Consider the following 7,045-nt stretch of genomic DNA (forward strand, 5'->3'; position numbering starts at 1 on the left):
CTCAAGGTTAGAGCTCTACCACTTGAGCCTCAGCACCACTTCCGGCTTTTTTCCATGTATGTGGTACCGAGGACTCGAACCCCGGTCTTCGTGCATGCTAGGCAAGCACTTTAACCACTAGGCCACACTGCCGGCCCTTCTATTACTATTTTTTTTTTTGCATTTATGTTATCTACTTATACCACTTACCTGTATTCGGACATGGAACCTCGCTTCTCAGGGAGCTGGGGGGGTCCGCGGGGTGAAACCAGCCGACACCGGAGAAGGCCGAGGAAAGAAGCAGCGTCCTCCTCCACAGCCCACTGCCACGAACCGGCGAGCAGACTGGCAGGCCACGCGGACACGCGGCGAGCTCCAGGAGGCGGGAACCCGAAGGGGGCGGGGCCGGCCGGACACGTGACCCGTGCGCACGTCGCCTGCGCATGCGCACGTCGCCCGCGCATGCGCACACGTGACGCCCGGCGGCAGCCGCCCTCGTAGGCCGCGGTGAAGCCTCGTGCTGTCATGGCGGCGGCGGTGGCAGCGTGGGTGCGGCCCGGGACGCGGCCCTGGCGGGGGCCGTGGCTGCCGCTGTTGCTGGCGGCGGCGGTGCTGGCGCGGGCGGCGCCCCACGTGCCGCTGGTGCTGTGGTCCAGCGAGGGCGCCCGCTGGGCCCCGGCGGCGGCCCGCACGCACGAGGGCCTCGTGGCCGGCGGCGTGCAGCTGCCCGCCTTCCTGGCGCCGGCGCTGGAGCGGGGCCCGCGGACCGTGCTGCTGTTCCTGCGGGACCGGCTGAGCCTGGAGGACTTCACGGCCTGCGGGGGCGCGGCGGGGGAGCCGCGGGGCGGCGCCCTGGCCCGGCTGGAGCAGGCCTTGGCGCGCGCGGCGCCGGCCTCGCTGGTGCTCCCCGCCGTCGAGTGCTCCGCCGTCGGGGCGCTCCCCGCCTACCTGCAGGAGAAGCTGGGGGCCAGGCCCCGCGCGCTGGACCCGGACGCCGTCGGGGGGCTGCGGCTCAACGCCAGCCGCCCTGCCCTGCTGCTCCTCCGCCTGCCCCAGCCCGCGCCGGCCCGAGCCCTGGCGCCCGAGGATGCGCTCCGGGGCCACGACGAGGCCATCGGGCGGGTGCTGGACGCGCTCCAAGCGAAAGCTGTCCCTTACACGGCCGTGCTCACAGCCGTCCGCCCTTCCCGGGGGACCCCCGACGGCGCCATGGTGGCCGGCGGGCCCGGTCGCCAGCTGCTGCAGACGCAGACAGCGGCGCCGGTGGTGATCCATCCTCCGGTGGTTTTTAAGGACACCGTCCCCCGGATCCTGTTCTGGGCCCAAAACTTCTCGGTGGCCTACAAGGACCGCTGGGAAGACCTGACGCCGCTCACCTTCGGGGTGCGGAAGTTCAACCTGACCGGCTCCTTCTGGAACGGCTCCATCGCCGGCCTCTCCCTGACCTACCCAGCGCTCTTCGGCACCAGGGTGACCTTCAGGTTCGTGCTGACGAACCTCTTCTACCCGGTGTCCGCCCGCCACTGGTTCGCCATGGAGCGCCTGGAGGTCCACACCAACAACTCGGTCACCCACTTCAACGCGTCCCAGGTCACCGGGCCCAGCCTCTACTCCTTCCACTGCGGCTACGTCAGCAGCCTTCGGAAGTACGGCAGCCTGCTGGTGGCCGCCAAGGAGCCCCCGGTCTGGCAGGTGACTCTGAAGGACTTCCAGATCCAGGCTTTCAACGTGACCGGTGAACGGTTCTCCTACGCCTGCGACTGTGCGGGCTTCTTCTCCCCCGCCATCTGGATGGGGCTGCTCACCGCCCTCCTCATGGTGCTCATCTTCGCCTACGGCCTGCACATGATCCTCAGCCTCAAGACCATGGATCGCTTCGATGACCACAAGGGCCTCGCTATCTCTTTGACCCAGATTGTATGAGCGGGGGGCGGGGGGGGGGAGGGCTGGGGGGGGCCTGAGTGTTGGAAGGCATCGTGGCCACTAGGCTGTCATTTCCACACCTTCTGGCTTCCCCCTTCCCTACTACATAACACGAACCTCCTGTTTATCTCAGCCTGTCTTGCCCCGGCCTCCACCTGCTGAGGGTTTTCCCTGGGCTGCCCCATCACTCCTACCGAGATGTACATATTCTGCACAGATATTAACTCGCTGACGAGTCGTTAAGTGTAAGGCATAGTAGATCCAGGGTCTCCCTTCTTATTTATTCTTGTCTGTCCACCGGTATTGCTTGTGTTGTAAATGTTAATTTCTTGCATTGTAGCCCATGCTCCCTTCAGAAACTCTCGGGACTCTGCAGCCCTTGAGGGCGTAAGTTCAGGAGTGTGTGGAGATACAATTTCACTGTCTGCCTAGCTCTGCTAGCACCATGATTTTTATTTTTGTGATGTAATAAGAATAAACAGTACACCTGGATTTCTTTCTGTGGCCTAAAAAAGGGACCTTCTTGGCAGGTGGGCTGGGTACAGTTTACTGGTCACTCTCAGTATGCCAGTAGAGTGCCCGGCAGGAGCTTTGGCGCTCTGTTATTGTACCCTTCCTAATAAAATAAAGCAAGGTCACATGAGAGAGGGAGCTGGGGAGAATTCAGTTATAGCATTCAATGCATATGTGTGAAATGGAACTAGGAAAATGGAGGGGATTTGAGAGCAATGAGGGAGAACAATAAAAGGTGATATTGATCAAGACACATCACACTTATAAACTAACATGTTGACATGTTGAATGGTACCCTTTTTGTAATATATATATATATATGTATATGTATATATATATGGCCAGGCACTGGTGGCTCACACCTGTGATCCTAGCTACTCAGGAAGCTGAGATCTGAGGATCACAGTTCAACATCAGCATGAGATTCTTTTTTTTTTTTTTTTTTGCCAGTCCTGGGCTTGAGCTCAGAGCCTGAGCAATGTCCTTGGACTTTCTCAAGGCTAGAGCTCTACCACTTGAGCCTCAGCACCACTTCCAGCTTTTTCTTCTATGTATGTGGTACCAAGGAATCGAACAGGGTCTTCATGCATGCTAGACAAGCACTTTAACCACTAGGCCAAACTCCCAGCCCCAGCATAAGATTCTTACCTCCAGTTAATGACAGAAAACTCTGGAAGATCTGGAAGTGGAGTTGAAATGAACTCAGGGAAAGAGCCAAGGCCCAGAGTTCAAGCCTCAGGACCAGCAAAAAAAAAAAAAAGCATATATAAAATTTAAGGAGAAAAAAAGATGTGCAGTCAAAAGAAGTCAGACTATTAGGAGTAGATCCTAAATCCCTATGTAGGAACTTTAAGAATAGTCAAAACTCATTTATAGTAATGAAAGATGAATAGTTGCCCCTAGGATGGTATGGTTAGAAGTGAAGCACCCAAAAACTGTAGATGAAATGAAATGTTCTTTCTCTTCATTTGCATGTTGACATCTTAGGTTTATACACATGTCAAAACACAATGAACCACACACATACGATCTTTGCATTTTCTGTACCTAAATTAGACTAACATAGAGCTGATCAAAAGGCAAGCCAAAAAAAAGTTATTAAAGTACATCGAACTCTGTGGTTCTCTACTAAATATTGATTTTGACAAACCAACTATTAAAAAAAAACCATAATTAGGACATTTGGGAAAATTTCATTGTGTTCAGGTATTGATCTGTAAAGGCCAAGATATCTAATTTCAAGACATATTATAAAATGCTATGTGCAACATGATCTTGTATAGTTAAAAATACAGCATTACTGGTATGTAGTCACAGGAAGAAATGGAAGGGAATTATGATCTGGTATGCTACGGTAATCTCTGTGCTAGGAGAATGTCATGAATTTCTTTTGTAATTTGCCCACATGTCTTCTAATCTTATACAATGCACAATATTGCTTCTGTAACAGAAGCTTACATGAATATTTTGGATTTTGTTTGTGATAAGTGTTGCCTACCTGCCTTTCTTTTTCTTCCTTCCTTCCTTCTTTCCTTCCTTTTCTTTCTTTCTTTCTTTTTTTTTTTTTTTTGCCAGACAAGAACAAGAATGACTTTTTTCAGTCAGTCATAGAGCTTGAATTCAGAGGTTGGGTGCTAAACTTTTTCGCTCAAGGCTAACACTCTACCACTTTCAGCCACAGTGCTACTTCCAGTTTTCTAGAGATAAGAGTTTCACAGACTTTCCTGCCCCAGCTGGCTTTGAACCATGATCCTCAGATCTCAGGATCCTGAGTAGCTAGGATTACAGCAATGAGCCACCAGTGCCTAGCAGCCATTTTTTTTTCCCCAAGTGTGAATTCAATTTTGAAGTCTGATGAGCAGAGCCAGGCACCAGTGGCTTCTGCCTGTAATCCTAGCTGCTTAGGAGGCAGAAATCTGAGGATCACAGATCTAAGCCAACCTGAGCAGGAAAGTCTATGAGAATCTTATTTCCAATTAACCAACAAAAAGCCGGAAGTAGAGCTGTGGCTCAAGAGGTAGAGCTTTAGGCGCCCGGAGTTTTACCTAGTAGTAGAGTGCTTGCCTAATATGCACGAAGACCCGGGTTCGATTCCTCGGTACCATGTACATAGAAAAAAGCCAGAAGTGGTGCTGAGGCTCAAGTGGTAGAGCTCTAGTCTTGAGAAAGCCCAAGGACAGTGCTTAGGCCCAGGACTGGCAAAAAAAAAAAAAAAAAAAAAAAAGGTAGATCTTTAGCCTTGAGCATAAAAACTCAGGGACAGTGCCCAGACCATGAGTTCAAGCCCACCACAGGAGTGGTACAAAAACAAAACTAAAAAAAAAAAAAAAACCACACGTAAAGGTATGATTTAAATGGTAAAATGCCAACCTTGAGTAGAATGCTAAGGGACAGGCCTTGATTTCAAGCCCCAGAACAGCACAAGAAAAAAAAAGTCTTACGGGAAGTATTTAAGATGAAATAAAGCATACATAGTAAAGTCACCTCTATTAAACCCTTACCACCTCAATCAGTTTTGTGACAATTTTACTAGAAAGGGGACATCACTATACCCAGTTGCATGTGAGAAGTTGTCTACAGAGTCACCAAACTAGCCAAAGGCAAATATTTGGCATGGCTCCAGATTCTTCAATCATTTGCAGAGCTACTGCTACACGTGACATTTCCCAGAATTGCTCCAGTGGGGAACGAAAGCATTCAAAGACTTGGAATCATTTACTCAGCATTAGCATCTTACCCAGCTAGCCAGTGGCATAACCAGGACATTAAAGCAGGTGCATCCACCACAGACTGGCAAACACTACATTGCTTCCCTGGTGTTATCTACAGGATGCAGTCCCTTCATATTAAGTTCTGCCCAAGACCGGAACTCCACACTGCACAGCCTAGAAAATGTCTTGATAAGAGAACTGGTATTTGAAGGAAATGAGCCCGTTCATTTCTTCAGAATACTGCTAAAGCCTGGTCATCAGAACCTTGCAAGTTCCGAACATATTATCTTAGCTTGCTACAAAATTGCTTTCCTGGAATTCAGCTTTCTGTCCCTGAGACTTATTGAGGGGTAAGTCAAAAAAAAAAACAAGAATACATAAATTCCCTATATGTGTTTGCAAGTAGAGAAGTCATCAGAGAATATAGAACCTAATTATGTCCTATAATTGAAGTAAAGATCAAATGATGGCTATTTGTTTAAACTAGGTTCTGAGTAAAACAACTCCTTGGGGCCAGGAGTTTGGCCCTAGTGGTAGAGTGTTTGCCTAGTGTGCACGAAGACCCAGGTTCAATTCCTTGATACCACCAGATTCCTTGATATCGCCAGAAGCGATGCCACGGCACAGGTGGTAGAGCTGTAGCCTTAAGAAAGCCCAAGGAAAGTGCTCAGACCCTGAGTTCAAGCTCCAGAACTGGCAAAAAAAAAAAAAAAACAACCTCAGCATTTCTTTTAAACTCTATTTCATTCTCAGCTTTACCAATCTGAGTATCTTTGATTTAAGGCTCTTTTTGGACTACGAAAAAATTATCTCTACAGTTCTGGTTAAACTTAGAAGGAAACTGAGGCACAGAGTAATTTAATTTGCCCAGAATCACACAGATTTTGTTTGAGGGTTTTTTTTCCTTTACTTAAAATCTTTTCTTTGCATGTTTTCTTTCATACTGTGCTTGCCAAGGAGTTCACAGGCAGAAATTTTCCCAATCCTAACAGCTCAGTAGGATGCTCTCACCTGTAAACACCCATGCTGTTCTCCTTTGTAGTTCTGGTAATACATTACATTTTGCATTTTTTTATTTCAAAAGAAAAAAGTAAAAATAAGAATAGAGCCAAAGATGGAGAGCTAGGAAAATCACAATTATGTAATTTGGGGGGTACACAGTTTCTATGTACTAAGCCAAGTACTTTGTAACATGAATCCAAGAATGAACATCTCCACATTGCATTATGAGGCTAATATAAATTTGCCAGGGCTGGGAGTTTGGCCTAGAGGTAGAATGCTTGCCTAGCATGCACAAAGACGGGGGTTCAATTCCTCGGTACCACATACATAGAAAAGCCAGAAGTGGTGCTGTGGCTCAAGTGGTAGAGCACTAGCCTTGAGGAAAGCCCAAGGACAGTGCTCAGGCCCTTGTTCAAGCCCAGGACTGGCAATCAATCAATCAATCAATAAATAAATTTGCCAGGACTGTGGCTCCCACGTGCAATTCTAACTTCTCAGGAAGGTGAGATATGAGGATTGCAGTTCAAGGTCAGCCCCACCTGAAAAGTCCATGCTATTCTTCTCCAATTAACCAGCAAAAAGAAAGGAAGAAATGGAGGTGTGACACAAGTGGTAGAGCACCAGACTTGACTGAAAAGGCCAAGTAACAGCACAAGGACCTGAGTTCAAGTTCCAGTACTGGTGCATGCACACACACACGTTTTATGTAAATTCAAACAATCAAATATTGGCACAAAGATATCGATGGGATTCATTCAAATAAAGAGATTGTGTAGGTAAAAGGAAAGTGGATGGTAATATTGTTTAATCTGCTAAACCAATTCGATGAGTTCAAAGGGGCAAAGCAAAAGATATAAAAATATGTTTGTATAGGAGTTTGTCATTGTACTGCCCAGAGATTATCTTTTTGACATGAT

General features: G+C 48.6%; 1 pseudogene; it reads left to right on the forward strand.

The window, feature by feature from the left end:
• The first annotated feature begins 504 nt into the window (after positions 1-504).
• LOC150046846 (V-type proton ATPase subunit S1 pseudogene) lies at positions 505-1,908 on the forward strand (annotated as a pseudogene).
• Positions 1,909-7,045: the final 5,137 nt, after the last annotated feature.

Source organism: Megascapheus bottae, chromosome 24 (assembly GCF_031878675.1).
Source record: "Megascapheus bottae isolate mThoBot1 chromosome 24, mThoBot2.hap1, whole genome shotgun sequence".
Taxonomy (NCBI): domain Eukaryota; kingdom Metazoa; phylum Chordata; class Mammalia; order Rodentia; family Geomyidae; genus Megascapheus; species Megascapheus bottae.